The sequence below is a fragment of the Pleurodeles waltl genome, chromosome 7, assembly GCF_031143425.1.
Source record: "Pleurodeles waltl isolate 20211129_DDA chromosome 7, aPleWal1.hap1.20221129, whole genome shotgun sequence".
Lineage (NCBI taxonomy): Eukaryota > Metazoa > Chordata > Amphibia > Caudata > Salamandridae > Pleurodeles > Pleurodeles waltl.
Genome location: NC_090446.1, coordinates 1,006,268,369 through 1,006,287,680, shown reverse-complemented (window position 1 = coordinate 1,006,287,680; position 19,312 = coordinate 1,006,268,369).

Below are 19,312 nucleotides of genomic sequence, written 5' to 3'. Positions count from 1 at the left end.
AACTCCAGCTGCTGGGCTCCGGGCACTAGGTACTCTATCCGGTAATCCCTTTGGAGTGAGTGTGACTACAAGGGATACCCTCCCTCCAGCATCTCCCAGACCAGAGGCAAACCGCCTTTTTTCTCGGGACCTACCTACATACGAACAATCATTTCATGTAGGCTTTCTACTATACCTTTTATCACCCACTAAGCATGCTACATAGCATCCACCCCTAAGGGATCCATGACCCTGATGAATGCCCCTGACCTTCCAGCACGTGGAGAGGGCAGAAACATGTTGGTCCCCGTTTTTTAGACTCTGTGAGTCATTAAAACTCAACTGAGTCCCAATCACATTTTTAACCTTACCTACATGCATCTCTATTAAAATACCCAACTAATCGTAATAGGTGACGTGTATGGTAATTTTATTCCCACCTCATCTGGATCCCTGCGAAATATCCAGTCAAATTTATTTCAGCACTCCCTCTGTCATTCCTTTAACAACGAGGTTGAGTCCGCCCAGGTAGTACTATCTTACCTGGGTGGGGCTAGGTGGTCAGATGATGAAGCAAGACACTATTATGTGTGTGAGACCACCTAGTCCGTAAAAGGAACTCCTTCTTGTAGACACAGCCACTACCATAGACACTTTCTACACACAGCCTCTTATATGTATCACGCGCTGAGTCAGCACCACTAATCGAGGGTCCACAAATCTAGTTTTACCCTCATGTGATCACCCCACATTTTTGGATGTGCTAATTTCTTTCGGGAGAATGTGTGGGGTTGTATTACTCCAGCTACTCTCTTTTGTGTTCTAATAGTAACTAATTTGTCTCTACCATAGCCAAATGTTTCTGACAGCCAGACGGAGTAAGGGCTGTTAGAGAAATGGCTATATGTCTGCTCATCCTATCAGGATGGCAGACATATAGCCAGTTTTTACTGTTCATAACTGCCAGGCAAAACCTTGCAGTGGGGGATATTAAAATGCAAATAATGATCCCCCTTCCATAACAATGACTCCCATGATGAGGGGTGCTTTACTCTTTTTTAATTTTCAAAAATACACTATTTGGTGCAGGGCTGTGTCATGCTGACACAGCCTTGTTTCAAGCAGTGATGTGCATGGAAAGGAACAGCTGTGACAGTGGTTCCTGCCAATGCATTATGATTGAATGCCTGTTCATTTATAAGCTTGGCAGGTGGTCCCTCCACCATGAGGACAGAGTAATTTACTACATCCCCATGGCAGAATGAAGGGCCATCCATCAAAATCTAAATCAGGCCCAAAATCTCCAACATTTTGGAATGATTACTTTGGTCAGTCCTACAACCCCTGGCTTCTCAGGGCAGGCGTCTGAGCACCAAATCTCTATCCAGCCAGTTCATCTGTAATGTCTAGTCCTCTTTAGTTAGCTGTGCCCTTTTAGTCAGGAGTCCTTCTGCTTTTTGTGTCTCTGGAGCAAATAAACAGGAGGGTGTGTAATGTGACACTTACATACCAGTTCCAGTTCCTGGGCATGAGCAGGATTCAGGAATATTTGAGTGAGTCATTCTTCTAGTAGGAACCAGATGCCAGAAGTCAGAATTCTGCTTCCAGCAGATCCTTCTTCTTCAGATGAAACCTTCCCAGGCCCAAGAGTGTTCTGAGGAGATAGTTGAGGAGATTTCAGATTTATCAAATGAACTACCCAGTGTTTGGAGAAATTCTACCCCCAAACCTAACAATTGTCCACAGTCCCCACCTCCTTTTGTAGTACGTCCTCTTTGCCTTACTATAAAATGACACAAGAGTCCCTGATTAGAGATGGTAGGGCTCAGCTATCACCAGGCAGGTCTGTCTGCAGCTGCTTGGCCACTTCAGTTTATGAGAGTATCAAAGTTGGTATTCCCTGCAACAGTTGCTGGATCATAACTGACTACAAGAGTCATAGGAATGAATAGAAGACGTCCTGCTTGGTATATACAAGTGAAGAGAGGTAGTGTTAAAAGTGACTTTTGTTTTTGCCTAATGTTCCTTTCCAATCCCAGCTAGCTAATCCCTGAAAAGTGGCCAGCAGATAACACCCACTCATACTACCTGAACCCAGAAGAAAGCCATTGTCCTCTGAGCCAGGGTCTTAAGCTCTCCCAGCCAAAGATGTGTATTGCAGCTCTGGAAATGTGATAGATGGCAGAACTGTTTTTATCTTGTACTGTGATTAAGGATGGATTGTCTACAAAGGTTTTGGGGATAAACAGGTGAAACCCTCTCAGGCATCGTCAATTCAAAGAGGAAGTGCTAAAGCTGCCCTTTGTTCTTCCAACTGTTCTTTTTCACTTCCAGATATCTAATCACTGCTAAGTGGCCAGCAGGTAACACTCATTGGCCTTTACTGGATCTTAATGCAAGCTATTGTCCTCTGGGCTAGAGTTTTTAAGCCTGGCAGACAAAGATTGTATTCCAGTTTTCTTGAAGTTGATTGGTAGAATTGGGTTTAAGACCATCCTGGCCCAGGCAGCCTAAAGTATAACATTATAAAGTTATCTTTCTGCTTAAGTTATCAAAAATCTGATTTCAACATTGTATTTTTAAAACTTAAGCTGTGGATAACTTTGACGCACTTTTCTGGCCCTCTCCTAAGGAGAGATGGGATATAAAGAGTTTAACCCACTTAGTCCTATTCTGGAAAGCTAAGGCCAGGCCTACAAAATGAAATAGCTTTTGTTCTTTTCACCATGAGGGCACACTAACTTCAAAATGCAGTATGACTTATTTTTATATTTTAGTACCCTGACCTGGGAGCTTACAAGGCAATTTTAATGGTGTCTTGTGAGTATATAGAAATAGGGGTTTCCTACATGGCAACAACATGTTTTTCTGTCATTTATCGCTGCATTGCATTTAGACTGCAGCCTAGGCAGACCAGAGTGGGGCTCCAAGCAGAAATATATTTATGTCACATAAGTGGGTGGTGTAAATGGACACTGCAACTTTCTCATGATCTTTGACTTTCTATGTCATATGCACACTTAAGGCACCATTTACAGGTGACTTGTTGAGAAGTTAAATAGACCAAATAAGAATTTCCAATGTAAAGCACATGATTTAGAGGGGATGCACAGGAACAGTGCTACTGTTTACCAGTGGTAAAATGCACACAGCTTAAAGCCAATAAAAAACTTGGTCAACACAGGGGAATGATTGAGGCTGCTCGTGTACGAAACATTAAAGCTCCTTTCCTGTAAATTGTTAGTTTTCTTCAGGGAATTTGCTCCTTTGTAAGTGGACACTGCTATTGTATCACTTGTCTCTGACTATTCCTTTAAAACTTTCAGTTCTCAAATGTTAATAAGATGTGTTTGCAGTTCTCAACATCTCTTCACCCACTTTGAAAAACCTTCCAACATTTAGATATGTGTTGGTGCATACAATTTCAATCTCTCACATGGACATTGACTTACACCAAGCAGATCCTATTTTTTTATATTCAGTTGAATTTTGCATCAGTACAAGCGATGAGAGACAGAATTATTTGTCTGCCTGTTAAAGTGTATTTTGCATTTAAAATGTTATTGTCACAGTAGTTACTGTTGAATTACTGAATGATTTTCAACCAAATCACACACAATTGGATTCTTCTAATACTGGTTTGCAAATAAAGACAAGGGCAGGAATTTTTCAGCAACACTGTGGAGGCATTGCTGATCTTCCTGGGACTTAGGAGTGTGTAAAGCAGGATTCAATGGCAGGCACGACACCTGAGGATCATGATATTAGAATGGAAGGCATATCCAAATCATGGCAATGCCGTTCTGCAGGAATGGTATCACCTAACAGGAAATGGATTCCCAAATACTAGGACGCACATTGGTGAAATTCAACTGTGGAATAATGGTGTACTGGTGACCAAATAATGCCTGCCTCTGCCTTGTAGACAACAAAATAGTACAAATGAAAAGGCATGACAAACCTTGCCTGCTGTCAACCTTTATTTTCCATTTCTAGGTCCCTGTGTCAGCTCATTTTCACATCAATAAAAATACTACTTCTGCTATAGCTATGTTGAGGTGATAAATTGAGGCCAACCCCTTCAACAGAGACTTTCTGAAATGCTTTTGATAAGAAAGAGAAAGACTCAATCTGTATCCATGCATGTCTTAAAACCTATAAATCATCAGAATGCAATTTCTTAACAAAATGTAAGTAGGCATTACTTGGGGTGGAATAGCTTCAAATGAATTATTTTGACTGAAGGTTTCATAGACTCTAAAAGTTCTGCTATGACTTAACCTCTTTAGTGTCACGACCAGTGGCTGACACCAGGGAAGGGGTTAAAAAATCCTCTGCCGCTTCCTGCTCCAGTGGGAAAAACAGCCCCAAACAGCCTTTCTGACGTTCGGGAAGTCCTCGTTTGAAAGGGGAGACTCTCCCCTTTCAAACTAGGCCTTCTTAAACGAGTTTTACTGTGATCGAGGGACAGGAAACCCCCACTAGACACCAAGGATTTTATTGGGGGGATTGGTCCCCTCGACAATATATATATATATATATATATATATATATATATATATATATATAGATATAGATATAGATATATCTATCTACATAGATAGATATATCTATCTATATAAATATATGTATATACAGTATATAGATATCACTATGTATATATAGATATTTATATTTAGATCTATGTATATATATATATATATATATATATATATATATATATGTGTATATATATATATATATATATATATATATATATATAGAGAGAGAGACAGAGAGAGAGAGAGAGAAAGGGAGAGAGATCACTTTTGTCAACGCGTGTGTGGTTTCCCTGGGGGCTACAATCAGCCCCCAAGAAAACCACACCCACATATAAAAGTGATCTTTATATATATGTATATCTCCAACAAAATAAACATCGCACGCCAGGAAGGTCTTGTTTCAGCCTTTAATTCATTCCACAAACCAGTGCTCTCCACCACCCAACGTGTTTCAACCTAAACAGGTCTTGATCACAGGTAAACAGTGTCGAATCAAACCCCACTTACAAAGTCCATTTACATTTTACCATGATGTTGCATTCTGGGACCTGTAGTTACTTGATTTATTTAACCTCAAGTGCTTTTCCACAATTGACAATTATGCAACCAAACTTACTTTGGTCTTCATGATATGAGCCCTAAGGTGTGATATGTTGATAATTCATATGTCTAGGTCTACTTGGATTTTGTTATATATATTAGATATGTTAAATATAAACTCATTTTAGTTGTATGTATTTTTTAGCAAAAATTACTTTAAATATCAGAGACCATCTCACATATATAATATATTATTGGAGCAAGTAACCATGAGCACCACAATCAAATCGGCACCTTCTTTAAAATTATAGACCAATAAGTATTTTTCTTTATGTTTTGTCAATACTTGTGAGCATAACTGCTTTTTTTGGGGTTCCTACAATCAACACTTTAAAAAACCTGATTCCCTACCGCATTTATATATTCATCTTTCAACTTCCTAATATAGTGCATTTTTCTATAAATGTGAGGATCATCAACACTGTTATCCTTATATATAACCACAGTTATTAAAAACAATAAATTTCATTATGATAGACATTAGTATTTACAGTTGCATGGATTGAGTCCTACTTTTGTGAGTTTAATGTGAATATTCAAATACTCTTGAGCAGTGAGTCACAACTAATTGTTACACTAGATTTTTTTACAAATGTACAAATAATTCTTCGTCGGTGTTCAACCCAAACGGGGCCTTTGTCTTCAATTTAATAATATATCTAGATTCCAAGCGACACAACTTCAGTGTCCTATTGCCCCCTCTCTCATTTTCAGGGACATGTGCTACCCCAAAATATTGCATGGTTTCCCAATGTTGTTCCTGACATTGTCTATGATGTTTCGCCATTGCGTAACTCAAGTCACTATTGTTAATAACCCTAATATGTTCCAGTTTGCGCTTTTTTAATTTACAAATAGTGTTGCCTACATATTTTAAGCCACACCCACATTTCAATACATATACCACATAGGTGGTCTCGCAAGTTATTTTCTGATTGATCTAAGAAGGTGTGTCCCATGGTGTCATTCACTGTTTTTCTGTTTTAACCAATTTGGCAAGCATTACACTTTAAACATTTAAAGAAACCCATGTTATCTGTCTTTAACCAAGTTTGTGGTATTTGTTCAACAAAATGACTTTTAATGTGTTGGTCTTTGACGGAGGGAGCTTTTTTGTATGTAATCTTTGGTCTCGTTCCCACTAAGGGTCCAAAATCTGAGTCATTATATAATAGATTCCAATGTAGTTTCAAGATTTTTATTATCTCACTGTGTTCCTTATTATATGTCATTATCATTCTTGTGTCTTGATCCTCACTCTTCCGTTAGTTTGTCAACATTTTTCATTTTAGCGTATGTTCTTTACATGTTTTTTGTGCTTTCATCATACTCGTTTTAATGCCTTTATGGTTGTACCCTCTTTTGGTGAATCGATTTTTCACTTCATCACATTGTTCTATCATCACACTTTCCTCTGAACAATTACGTCTGACTCTTAAAAATTCGCCATGCGGTATTGTTAGACCTGACAGCCTTAGGGTGCTCACCCCTAACTTTTTGCCTGCCTCCCTCCACTTTTTAGACACTGTTTTTGCTGGCTTTTAGACTCTGTGCACTTTACCACTGCTAACCAGTGCTAAAGTGCATATGCTCTCTCCCTTAAAACATGGTAACCTTGATTCATACCTGATTGGACTATTTAATTTAATTATAAGTCCCTAGTAATGAGCACTCTATGTGCCTAGGGCCTGTAGATTAAATGCTACTAGTGGGCCTGCAGCACTGGTTATGCCAACCACTTAAGTAGCCCCTTTTCCTTGTCTCAGGCCTGCCACTGCAAGGCCTGTGTGTGCAGTTTCACTGTCACCTCGACTTGGCATTTAAAAGTACTTGCCAAGCCCAAACCTCCCCTTTCTCCACATATAAGTCACCTCTAATGTGTGCCCTAGGTAAACTCTAGGGCAGGGTGCTGTGTGGGTGAAAGGCAGGACATGTACCTGTGTAGTTTACATGTCCTGGTAGTGTAAAACTCCTAAATTCGTTTTTGCACTACTGTGAGGCCTGCTCCCTTCATAGGCTAACATTGGGGCTGCCCTCATACAGTATTGAAGTGGTAGCTGCTGATCTGAACGGAGTAAGAAGGTCATATTTAGTATGGCCAGAATGGTAATATAAAATCCTGCTGACTGGTGAAGTTGGATTTAATATTAATATTCTAGAAATGCCACTTTTAGAAAGTGAGCATTTCTTTGCACTTAAATCTTTCTGTGCCTTACAATCCACGTCTGGCTGGGCTTAGTTGACAGCTTCTTGTGCATTCACTCAGACACACCCCAAACACAGGGTACTCAGCCTCACTTGCATACATCTGCATTTTGAATGGGTCTTCCTGGGCTGGGAGGGTGGAGGGCCTGCTGTCACACAAAGGACTGCCACACCTTCTACTGGGACCCTGGCAGACAGGATTGAACTGAAAGGGGACCTGGTGCACTTCTTAGCCACTCTTTGAAGTCTCCCCCACTTCAAAGGCACATTTGGGTATAAAACAGGGCCTCTGCCCTACCTCATCAGACACTTGCTGGAGAGGAAACCTGAACCAGAACCTGCATCCTGCCAAGAAGAACTGCCTGGCTGCCTAAAGGACTCACCTGACGGCTTTCTACAAAGGACTGCTGCCTTGCTGTTGCCCTGCTGCCTTGCTGAACTCTTGTCTGGCTGTAAAAGTGCTCTCCAAGGGCTTGGATAGAGCTTGCCTCCTGTTCCCTGAAGTCTCAGGACCAAAAAGACTTCTCTTTTTCACTTGGACGCTTCGTGCACCGAAATTTTCGACGCACAGCTTGTTCCGCGGCGAGAAAAACGCTGCACACCGACGCTGATCGACGCGACGCCTTCGGGACGACCGGAACTTCGACGCACGGCCTCGCAAGGACAACGCTGCCCGACCTCCAGAGGAGAAATCGACGCGACGCCTTCCCTGAGAGCGAAACTTCGACGCACAGCCCCGCAGAACGGCGCGCAGCCGGTAAACAAGCAGAAGAATCCACGCACAGACCCGGGACATCTGGTAATCCCCGCGATCCACAGAAAGAGACTGTCCGCGCACCGGAAAACGACGCACAACTTCCTCACGTGAAAAATAACGATGCAAGTCTGTGTGTGCTGGGGAGAAATCGACGCACACACCCTTTTTCCACGTATCTCTTCTTCTGTGGCCCTCTGAGGAGATTTTCCACTCCAAACCAGGTACTTTGTGCTTGAAAGAGACTTTGTTTGCTTTTTAAAGACTTAAGACACTTTATATCACTTTTCAGTGATATCTCTACAAATTCACATTGCAACTTTATTCGTTTTGACCTACAATTATCCTGATAAATATTATATATTTTTCTAAACATTGTGTGGTGTATTTTTGTGGTGCTATATGGTGGTATTGTATGATGTATTGCACAAATACTTTACACATTGCCTTCTAAGTTAAGCCTGACTGCTCGTGCCAAGCTACCAGAGGGTGGGCACAGGATAATCTTGGATTGTGTGTGACTTACCCTGACTAGAGTGAGGACTTTTGCTTGGACAGGGGGTAACCTGACTGCCAACCAAAAACCCAATTTCTAACATTGGTGATCAGCTGTGAGGATAGGACTTGTATTTGTGCAGTGACATACAGAAGCTAAGTATTTCACTACCTACCCACAGTTGAAGGTCAACTTGATTTTTATCTCTTTTTCCAAATTTGTTTTTTCCTGACAATTTTCAAAAACTAAATCCTCACTCAACTTGTCTCTGACTGGGTTTCAGATAGGAGACTTTGACCTAGTCCTGTTGGATACATATACGGTCAAACCTCTAAAAGGATTCTGCAGGGCAATGAGGGTACCCACCCAAGGGGCCTCCAAAAAGGAGAACTTTCAAGTGGCGCTGAGGGCCTGGGCAGAAGCCCATTTAGAAGAGGATGATGAGGGAGAGGAGCTGGAAAATGGCCCCACAGAGGATTTGTTGCCATCTGTGGATGGTGGTACCACTGCAATTGTGCCCCCTTCCAGACCAGGGAGCAGTGTCTCTGTGCAAAGCCTGACCGCAGAGGAAAGGAGAGAGGAAAGGGAGTTCCAATTGCAAATGGCAAAACTGAAAATTGAGGCTCAACAGGAGGAAAGAAGGGCAGAGAGAGAAGCCAAGCAAGCTGAGGCTGAAAGAGCAGCCAAACAGATTGAAGCTGAAAGAGCTGAAGCTGCAGCCGAGAGAGCCTTGGCTGAAAATAAACTGTTATTGGTCATGAACTGAGTCTCAAGGAGCTGGATCTCAAGGCAAAGCAGTCTGAATCCAGCAATAATGGTGGCAGCATACTGACAGGACCTGCTGGAGAAAAGAAGGTTCGTATACCCAAAAATGTGGTGCCCAGTTTTGTGGTGGGAGATGACATAACTAAATGGTTAGCTGCTTATGAAGTTGCACTAAGGGCTCTTGAGGTTCCTGAAGGGCCAGGGGGGGTAGCTATGTGGGGTTATGTGCCGCCATTGGGGAGGGACACACTTCTCACATTGGATCAACCTGATCAAAACACATACCCACTTCAGAAAGCCACTTTATTTGCCAAGTTTGGGCTGAACCCTGAGGGATACCGTCAGAGGTTCAGGGACAGCACCAAACAAACCACACAAACATGGGTAGATTTCTTTGACTTTTCCAGTAAGGCACTGAATGGATGGGTGCGGGGCAACAAAGTAGATGATTATAAAGGGTTATATGACTTGATTCTGAGAGAGCATATGCTTAATACTACTTTTACAGAGTTGCGCTAGCACTTAGTGGATAGTAAGCTAACTGATCCCAGGAAGCTTGCTGAGGAGGCGGACCTCTGGGTTAGCACCAGAGTTTCCAAGAAGGTACCTGGGGGGGACACCCACAAAGGTGGTCAGAGTTCCCAACAGAAGAAAGAGGGGGGAGATAAACTTACAGATAAGGAACTCTCCAAAGGCCCCCAAAAGAATTCCCAGGGAGGGGGTGGCAACCATTCCTTTTCCAGATTTGGGAAAAAGCCAGGGACATATGATAGGTCAGGGAAATCCAACCCCAAATGCATGGAGTGTTACCAGTATGGTCACTATAAAGGCGACCCCCAGTGCTCCAAGAGAGCACCGTCTACTACCGGACAGACACCTGGGTTGACTAGTGTAGCGCTCGGGGGGAGATGGACCCAGATAGCTTTGGGGAACAGGTAGAGATTTCCCTAGTGTCCCTGGGAGAAGGAGAAATGGTGCCCAAAGCCCACATGCCCCAAAATACTTCCAAGTACAGGCAGTGGGTCACCATTGATGGGCAGAAGGTGGAGGCTCTGCTTGACACAGGAGCCAGTATGACTACTATCAAGAGTCAGCTGGTGTCAACAGAGCAGATAGTCCCTAATACATTCCACCAGGTCATAGTCGCTGACAATCGTGAGAGTCACCTACCGGTGGCTCTGGTTCCCTTTGAGTGGGGGGGGGGTCTCTGGTACTCTGAAAGTAGCTGTGAGTCCTGCCATGCCTGTAGATTGTCTGTTAGGCAATGATCTTGAGCATACTGCTTGGAAAGAAGTGGAGCTAGATCTCACCTGGAGATGTTAGGGTTACCTGAGTGGGTCTGCATGACCACACGGTCCATGGCTGACCGCGAGGGAAGTCAAGGGCGTCTGGAGCCTGGAACAATGGCCCAGAGAGCTGCCAAGAGGAGGGGCAAGGGGCGCGGGAAACCGGTCCCAGAAGTTCCCGCAGTGGTTGACGGGGCTCCTGAGGAGGAGGCTCCCGAGCCAACTGGGGAAGACATTGCCACCCTAGGTGACCTACCTGAGCTTGCTGGCTGGCAAGTTGAGGGTGGACCCACCAGGGAGGAATTCTGCAAGGCGCAGAAAGAATGTCCCACTCTAGAGGGTCTGAGGAAGCAAGCCTCAGACCAGGCGGCAGGTGAAGCCTCTGGCGATCACCACATATATTGGGAGAATGATCTCCTTTACAGTGAGCCTAAGGTTCCGGCCTTTGGGGCAGCGCGTGCGCTGGTGGTCCCCCAGTATTACCAAACCTTCCTACTGGGTCTGGCTCACGACATTCCCCTGGCAGGACATTTGGGGCAAGGCAAGACCTTTGACAGGCTTGTCATCCACTTTTATTGGCCCAGAATGAGGACAAACTCAGATAAGTTCTGTAGATCTTGTCCTACCTGCCAGGCCAGTGGTAAAGCAGGGAAAAGGGTTAAAACCCCCCTGATTCCACTTCCTGTCGTTGGCACCTCCTTTGAAAGGGTGGGCATCGACATTGTTGGTCCATTGGACCCCAAAACTGCCTTAGGCAACAAGTTCATCCTGGTTTTGGTGGACCATGCCACCCGTTACCCAGAGGCAATCCCTCTGAGGACCGTAACTGCACCGGTGGTGACCAGAACTCTGATGGGGATATTTAACCGTGTGGGATTCCCAAAGGAGATAGGCCCGTATTTATACTTTTTTAGCGCCGCATTTGCGTCGTTTTTTGACGCAAAAACGGCGCAAACTTGCAAAATGCCATTGTATTTTGTAGGTTTGCGCCGTTTTGTGTCAAAAAGCGGCACAAATGTGGCGCTAAAAAAAGTATAAATACGGGCCATAGTGTCTGACAGAGGCACTAACTTCATGTCTGCATACATGAAGTCTCTGTGGGATGCATGTGGTGTAACCTACAAGTTCACCACACCCTATCACCCCCAATCTAATGGTCTTGTGGAGAGATTCAACAAGACCTTGAAAGGCATAATTGGTGGCCTCCCTGAGGCCATGAGGCGTAAGGGGGACGTCCTCTTACCATGCCTTCTCTTTGCTTACCGAGAGGTCCCCCAGAGGGGGGTGGGGTTCAGTCCCTTTGAGCTTCTCTATGGGTACCCTGTCAGGGGACCCTTAAGCATTGTCAAGGAGGGGTTGGAGAGAGCTCCAAAGGCGCCCCCTCAGGATGTGGTCAGCTACATGTTGGCCCTCCGCAACCAGATGACCCGCTTCTGGAAAGAGGCCCAAAGTATCCTTAAGGCCAATCAAGAGGTAATGAAACGCTGGTATGACCAGAAGGCCACCCTGGTAGAGTTTCAACCTGGAGACAAAGTGTGGGTAATGGAGCCAGTAGAGCCTAGAGCTCTCCAGGACCGCTGGTCTGGCCCATTTGAAGTAAAGAAGCGGAAAGGGGAGGCCACTTACCCAGTGGACCTCCAAACCCCTAGGAACCCCCTAAAGGTGCTCCATGTCAACCGACTAAAGGCTCATTTTGAGAGGTCTGAGGTCAACATGCTTCTGGTCACAGATGAAGGAATGGAAGAGGAGAGTGAACCTCTCCCCGACCTCCTCTCTGCCCAAGAAGGTGATGGGTCAGTGAAAGGGGTCATCCTCTCTGACTCCCTGACTCTAAACCAGAAAGGAGACTGCTATGAGCTGTTGGAGCAGTTCTCCCCCCTGTTCTCCCTTACTCCTGGACTGACCCACCTCTGTGTTCATTACATTGACACCGGTGACAGTCTCCCTGTGAAGAGCAAAATTTACACGTTATCGGATAAGGTGAAAGCCAGCATCAAGGAGGAGGTCTCCAAGATGTTAGCTTTAAGGGTTATTGAGAAATCCAGTAGTCCCTGGGCCAGCCCAGTGGTGTTGGTCCTGAAGGCTACTGCCCCAGTGCGAAGCCAGAACTCCGATTCTGTGTGGACTACCGGGGTCTCAACTCAGTCACCCGGACTGATGCTCACCCATCCCCCGAGCTGATGAGCTTGTTGACAGGCTGGGCGCTGCCAAGTTCCTGAGTACGTTTGATCTTACTTCAGGGTACTGGCAGATCGCCCTGACTGAGGGGGCTAAAGAGAGATCCGCATTTTCAACCCCTGATGACCATTACCAGTTCCGGGTGATGCCATTTGGATTGAAAAATGCCCCCGCTACCTTCCAACGGTTGGTTAACGGGGTCCTAGCTGGCAAGGATGCCTTCTGTGCAGCCTACCTGGATGACATAGCTGTCTACAGTTCCAGCTGGGAGGAACACCTGCTTCACCTCAAGGAGGTGCTTCAGGCCCTGCAACAGGCAGGCCTGACCATCAAGGCTAGAAAGTGCCAGATTGGGCAGGGTTCCGTGGTGTACTTGGGACACCTAGTGGGTGGTGGCAAGGTGCAGCCATTCCAGGCCAAGATTGAAACTATCAAGGCCTGGCAACCACCTAGAACTCAGACTGAGGTGAGAGCCTTTTTAGGCCTCACAGGATACTACCGCAGATTTGTCAAGGGCTATGGTACCATTGTGTCACCCTTGACAGAACTCACTTCCAAGAAACAACCTAGGTTGGTGAATTGGACAGAGGCTTGTCAGAAAGCCTTTGACTCCCTGAAGGAAGCCACGTGCACGGCCCCCGTGCTCAAGGCCCCTGACTACTCCCAGGAATTTATCGTGCAGACAGACGCTTCAGAGCATGGCATAGGGGCGGTCCTAGCACAGCTAAATGAGGAGGGCCTAGACCAACCAGTAGTCTTTATTAGCAGAAGGCTATTACCACGGGAAGAGAGGTGGAGTGCTATTGAAAGAGAAGCTTTTGCTGTGGTCTGGGCACTGAAGAAGCTAAGACCCTACCTGTTTGGGACTCACTTCCAGGTTCAGACAGACCACAGGCCCCTCAGATGGCTCATGCAGATGAGGGGTGAGAATCTAAAACTCTTGAGGTGGTCCATTTCCCTACAGGGGATGGACTTCACGGTGGAACATCGCCCCGGGGTTGACCACGCCAATGCTGATGGTCTCTCCAGATACTTCCGCCTTAGCGATGAGAGCTCCCAGGAGATCGGGTAGCTCTCCCCACTTTCAGCTGGGGGGGACACATGTTAGACCTGACAGCCTTAGGGTGGTCACCTCTAACTTTTTGCCTGCCTCCCTCCACTTTTTGGACACTGTTTTTGCTGGCTTTTAGACTGCGCACTTTACCACTGCTAACCAGTGCTAAAGTGCATATGCTCTCTCTCTTAAAACATGGTAACCTTGAATCATACCTGATTGGACTATTTAATTTACTTATAAGTCCCTAGTAATGTGCACTCTATGTGCCTAGGGCCTGTAGATTAAATGCTACTAGTGGGCCTGCAGCACTGGTTGTGCCAACCACTTAAGTAGCCCCTTTTCCTTGTCTCAGGCATGCCACCTCAAGGCCTGTGTGTGCAGTTTCACTATCACCTCGACTTGGCATTTAAAAGTACTTGCCAAGCCCAAACCTCCCCTTTCTCCACATATAAGTCACCTCTAATGTGTGCCCTAGGTAACCCCTAGGGCAGGGTGCTGTGTGGGTGAGAGGCAGAACATGTGCCTGTGTAGTTTACATGTCCTGGTAGTGTAAAACTCCTAAATTCGTTTTTGCACTATTGTGAGGCCTGCTCCCTTCATAGGCTAACATTGGGGCTGCCCTCATGCAGTATTGAAGTGGTAGCTGCTGATCTGAAAGGAGTAGGAAGGTCATATTTAGTATGGCCAGAATGGTAATATAAAATCCTGCTGACTGGTGAAGTTGGATTTAATATTACTATTCTAGAAATGCCACTTTTAGAAAGTGAGCATTTCTTTGCACTTAAATCTTTCTGTGCCTTACAATCCACGTCTGGCTGGGCTTAGTTGACAGCTTCTTGTGCATTCAGTCAGACACACCCCAAACACAGGGTACTCAGCCTCACTTGCACACATCTGCATTTTGAATGGGTCTTCCTGGGCTGGGAGGGTGGAGGGCCTGCTCTCACACAAAGAACTGCCACACCCCCTACTGGGACCCTGGCAGACAGGATTGAACTGAAAGGGGACCTGGTGCACTTCTTAGCCACTCTTTGAAGTCTCCCCCACTTCAGAGGCACATTTGGGTATAAAACAGGGCCTCTGCCCTACCTCATCAGACACGTGCTGGAGAAGAAACCTGAACCAGAACCTGCATCCTGCCAAGAAGATCTGCCTGGCTGCCTAAAGGACTCACCTGACTGCTTTCTACAAAGGACTGCTGCCTTGCTGAACTCTTGTCTGGCTGTAAAAGTGCTCTCCAAGGGCTTGGATAGAGCTTGCCTCCTGTTCCCTGATATCTCAGGACCAAAAAGACTTCTCTTTTTCACTTGGACGCTTCGTGCGCCGAAATTTTCGATGCACAGCTTGTTCCGCGGTGAGAAAAACGCCGCTCACCGACGCTGATCGACGCGACGCCTTCGGGACGACCGGAACTTCGACGCACGGCCTCGCGAGGACAACGCCGCCCGACCTCTAGAGGAGAAATCGACGCAACGCCTTCCGTGAGAGCAAAACTTCGACGCACAGCCCTGGAGAATGGCGCGCAGCCGGTAAACAAGCAGGAGAATCCATGCACAGACCCGGGACATCTGGTAATCCCCGCGATCCACAGAAAGAGACTGTCCACGCGCCGTAAAACGACGCACAACTTCCCCGCGTGAAAAATAACGAAGCAAGTCCATGTGTGCTGGGGAGAAATCGACGCACACACCCTTTTTCCACGTATCTTTTCTTCTGTGGCCCTCTGAGGAGATTTTCCACTCCAAACCAGGTACTTTGTGCTTGAAAGAGACTTTGTTTGCTTTTTAAAGACTTAAGACACTTTATATCACTTTTCAGTGATATCTCTACAAATTCACATTGCAACTTTATTCGTTTTGACCTACAATTATCCTGATAAATATTATATATTTTTCTAAACATTTTGTGGTGTATTTTTGTGGTGCTATATGGTGGTATTGTATGATTTATTGCACAAATACTTTACACATTGCCTTCTAAGTTAAGCCTGACTGCTCGTGCCAAGCTACCAGAGGGTGGGCACAGGATAATCTTGGTTTGTGTGTGACTTACCCTGACTAGAGTGAGGACTTTTGCTTGGACAGGGGGTAACCTGACTGCCAACCAAAAACCCCATTTCTAACAGGTATACTTTTCATTAGGCTTTGTGGATGGAAGCTTGTGCCATGTAAAAGACTATTGGTTGATGTTGGTTTACGATACATTGTGGTGTGTAACATTCGATTGTGCACACAGACCTTGATATCCAAAAATGCAATCTCATTTCTACTAGTTTTATGTGTAAATTTCAAACCAACGTCATTGGTGTTCAAAATTTCAAAATATTCCTGAAACTCCTTTTCTGTTCCTTTCCAAATGATAAACAAATCATCACTATATCTCAACCAGAGGGGTATTTTTTCCATCTGCTGGTTGTTTTCCTCTCTCCAAGCTATCTCTCTCTCCCACCAACCCATAGTGAGGTTGGCATAGCTGGGAGAGAAGGAAACTCCGATGGCTGACCCTTGTGTCTGCTAAAAGATTTCATGATTAAACATATAGATGTTATTAGTAAGACACATTTCAATCATAACCAGTAACATCTCAGAATGTTGTAACTCTTGAACATTACGTTGCCTTAGAAAATATTTAACAGCCTTGAGACCTACATCATGTCTAATAGATGTATATAAAGATACCACATCCACTTTTACCAACAAATATTCCTCCTGCCACGTAATATCTGTGAGGGCTCTTAAAAAATCACAGACATCCTGGATATAAGAACTTAGAGCTGGAATCATGGGTGCTAAGTAATAATCAATATAAGATGACATATTCTCATATAAAGCATCACAACTTGAAATGATTGGTCTACCTGGCGGATTAGTTAAAGTGTTATGTATAGTAGGTAAGAAGTATATTGTTGGTATAACCGGGAACTCATTATATAAAAATTGATATTCGTTTTAATTGATCATGTTCTCATCTCGCCACTGTTTCAATTTGCACTCCAATTCCTTAATCAGATCATCCATATGATTGGCTTTTAATTTGCAATAGTTGTTTTTATCATTCAATTGTCTATAAGCTTCAGATTTGTAATCTTGTATGTTCATAATAACTATATTTCCTCCTTTATCCGCTGATTTGAATACTATTGACTTATTCATTTTATTTTATATATATATATATATATTCGCCACCAGTTCTCTTGCAGTTGCAGCTTGCGTCTTCAAAGCAATTCACATACTTCAACTGACTTGTTTCAACTGTAGCTTTTAATCAGCAATAAAAAAATCAAGTAAGTCTTGTGATTATGTTTCTGCTACAAAAGGATCAAATCTGTATTTTACGTAAATAGCTTAGTAGATTAGTGAAGTCAGCCATTACCTGCGCTATGATAGAAATTAAATGTATGTGCGGGGGAGGGGGTATGGAGAGATGAAGGACACTTTTGCTGGGTGGTAGTGAGGAAATCCGAGGAGGTGGTCCTGGGAGTGGGAGCACCAATGGACTAGGCGATAAGGGCGCTAAAGACTTTGACGATTGGTATGTGACAAGGTGAAGTAATAGTGTGTCTTTCTTTGGGTGTCTTGAAAGAACGTACTGATTGAGGAAAGAAGCAAAGGTAAGGTTGCACGTATCACACACACACACACCAGCAATTTTGTGACTGTCTATGTAGGCTAGTGTTTTAGAGCAACAGTTTAGCCAGTAGCAGAGATGGCATCTTGTTGGATGACTGCTGCTCAAGCCCTAACTCGGGTTATAGCGGACAGCTCTGACTTAGGATCAGAGATTGAGACAGCAGATACTGAGACAGCATCTGAGGGATAGGACAGTGGCACAGACTCTGGGAGTGATTTTTCAGTCGGAAGAGTTCCATTCAATAACTCCTCTTCCAGTGATTATGAGGGAGGTGATGAGGACAGTCCTGCTGTCCCTTCGCAAGCATAGTCTGTGCAGCAGGACAATAGCGGGTTAGCCCAATCCAGAGAGCAGGTGCATGCAGAGGCAAGCACAGAGAGGGTGCTCTCTTGGGAGCTCCCCAATTTAGTTCTGCCCCAAATTCCACTGCCCAAATCGTAATGAGGAGACATCAAAATTATCTATCCCAAAACAACCTGGTTTTGTAAGGCAGGCACCTGCGGTTTTGTCCCTGGGCTCGGTGGCCATATAGGAAAACCTACCAAACCAAGACATTTCTGGAATCTAGACATCTGGGGGAGTCCACAGAGGTGTGACTTGTGTGGATTCCCAAAAGTTTTCTTACCCAGAATACCCTGCAAAGGTGAAATCTTAAATAAAAACAATTTTTTCTTGCATTTCTGTCTCACAAACTACAGGAATATGCTTGGATCCACAAATTTCCTTCCAGCAAGTGATTCCCCACCTGTCCTGATAATAACACTACACCACTTGAGTACCTGTACCTAGGACCTGCGTCAGGAATGGATCACTCCCGGGTCAACAGTTGCCCTCATGTAAGGACCAACATTGACAGTTGTGTGGTCTATTCCTGTCGCGGGCACTGCGCCTACCCACACAAGTGAGGTGCCATTTTTATCGGGAGACTTGGGGGAATGCTGTATGGAAGGAAGTTTGTGTGTCCTCTCAGGTTCCGGAACTTTGCAGCACCAAAATCTGAGGGAAAAGTGTTTTTTAGCCACATTTTGAGGTTTGCAAAGGATTCTGGGTAACAGAACCGGGAGAGAGCCCCACAGGTCACCCCATTATGAATTTCCCTAGGTGTCTAATTAAAAAAAATATATAGGTTTGCTAGGTTTCCCTAGGTGCCGGCTGAGCTAGAGGCCAAAATCCACAGCTAGGCACTTTGCAAAAAACACGTCTGTTTTCATTGGAAAAATGTGATGTGTCCACTTGTGTTTTGGGGCATTTCCTGCCGCGGGCACCAGGCTTAACCACACAAGTGAGGTACCATTTTTATCGGGAGACTTGGGGGAATGCTGGGTGGAAGGAAGTTTGTGGCTCCTCTCAGATTCCAGAACTTTGCAGCACCGAAATCTGAGGGAAAAGTGTTTTTTTTTTGTTTGCCAAATTTTGATGTTTGCAAAGGATTCTGGGTAACAGAACCTGGTGAGAGCCCATCTTGGATTCCCCTAGATGTCTAGTTTTAAAAAATTCACAGGTTTGTAGGTTTCCCTAGGTGCCGGCTGAGCTAGAGGCCAAAATCTACAGCTAGGCACATTCCAAAAAACACATTTGATTTCAGTGTAAAAATGTGATGTGCCCATGTTGTGTTTCCTGTTACAGGCTTTAGGCCTACCCACGAAAGTGAGGTACCATTTTTATTGGGAGACCTGGGGGAACACAGAATAGCAGAACAAGTGTTATTGCCCCTTGTCTTTCTCTACATTTTTTCATTCCTAATGTAAGACAGTGTGTACAAAAGACGTCTATTTGAGAAATGCCCTGTAATTCACAAGCTAGTATGGGCACTCCTGAATT